This window comes from Triticum dicoccoides, chromosome 1A (genome assembly GCF_002162155.2).
Source record: "Triticum dicoccoides isolate Atlit2015 ecotype Zavitan chromosome 1A, WEW_v2.0, whole genome shotgun sequence".
Lineage (NCBI taxonomy): Eukaryota > Viridiplantae > Streptophyta > Magnoliopsida > Poales > Poaceae > Triticum > Triticum dicoccoides.
In genome coordinates, this window is record NC_041380.1 from 551,550,105 (window position 1) to 551,551,896 (window position 1,792).

A 1,792-nucleotide genomic window follows, 5' to 3' on the forward strand; every position below is an offset into this window, starting at 1 on the left:
CGCAACACCATGCCACACACTAGGCCGATCCTCGTCTTCTGCCGCCAGATGTAGCAGACGAATCTCAGCAAAAAAGAAAAAAATGTATGTAGCAAAAAAACTCATAGGTTGTAGCAAAAAGCAACGACGGGTGTAGCAAAAAAATCACCGTCGCCGTTGTCGAGCCTCCAACTCCACCATGAAAAAAAGGATGTATCAAGAAATCCTCGACGGACGTAGCAAAAACTACAACGGTTGTAGAAAAAAAGGTTGTCGCCGTCGCAGAATGCAGCTCGGCCGTGAATGAATGTAGCAAAAAACTGATACGGTTGTAGCAAAACGAATCACCGTGGCAGGAAAAATATATGCCAGTTACAACAAAAGAACATGCGTCGCCGCGGATAGTTGCAACAAAAAACTTCGCCGGATCCAATAAATCCAGTAGCCGGTTCCAGCAAATCAGCTCGCGGTTCCAACAAAAAATACCTCCACCACCATGGATGCAGCGTCTTGAATCCTCCATTGTAGCAAATCGAGTAGCCAGTTCCAGCAATTTACTTCACCGGTTCCAGCGCGAGCGTGGCCGGATTCCAGCACGGCAGCCATAGAGCTTCCAGCGTGGCGCATCGATGGTTTCTAGCACAGCGACGGCTCCAGCACGGGTGAGGGAGTCCTGGATTAGGGGGTGTCCGGATGACTGGACTATACCTTCAGCCGGACTCCAGGACTATGAAGATACAAGATTGAAGACTTCGTCCCGTGTCCGGAAGGGACTTTCCTTGGCATGGAAGGCAAGCTTGGCGATACGGATATTCAGATCTCCTACCATTGTAACCGACTCTATGTAACCCTAACCCTATCCGGTTTCTATATAAACCGGGGGGTTTTAGTCCGTAGGATAACATACACATCAACAATCATACCATAGGCTACCTTCTAGGATTTAGCCTTTCTGATCTCGTGGTAGATCTACTCTTGTACTACCCATATCATCAATATTAATCAAGCAGGACGTAGGGTTTTACCTCCATCGAGAGGGCCCGAACCTGGGTAAAAACTTCGTGTCCCCTGCCTCCTGTTACCATCCGGCCTAGACTCACAGTTCGGGACCCCTTACCCGAGATCCGCCGGTTTTGACACCAACATTGGTGCTTTCATTGAGAGTTCCTTTGTGCCGGCGGAGGCGGAGGCGGAGGCGGCCATTGGCGATAGCGGTGTTCGATCTGAGATTTGGGAGCTCGAGATTTGGATGCGGAGCAGAAGATTACAGTGGCGAGCAGCGACAGCGAGCAAAGGCAGCCGGGCCGAACTAAGCAAGACGACGACCGCAAGTGGACCTTTTCTTTGTTGATGAGATGGACACGAATGAGAACTCGAACGGCCCATCAGTCCCTGTGTATCACACTGTTTGGTAGAGATACGAACATAAAGTTTTTTTAAGACAATTTTGCTTATAAAGGTAGGGATGCAAATTTGAAACCACGCCAGGTTTCATGTTTCTCAGAATTCATTTGCATTTTTTAGAATTAAAGAAGCAATAAGCTTCATGTCAGATCTTGACACCTGAATGTTTGGAATTTCTCCTTTCTTGTCTTGGATAAGACCTCAGGATAGACTAAAGAACACAAATACGATTTTAAACTCATTTTGCCAACTTTTTCAGGCACATATTGTTCAAATTTGAATTATATTCATTAAATGGATATAAAATTCTTTTAGTGACTTAAAAATAGCAAACAAGCCACAAAAATACCGAATTTGGAGTGACAACAAACAGATTCGCTCCGCAACATGCAGTGGCAGAGATAGAGGG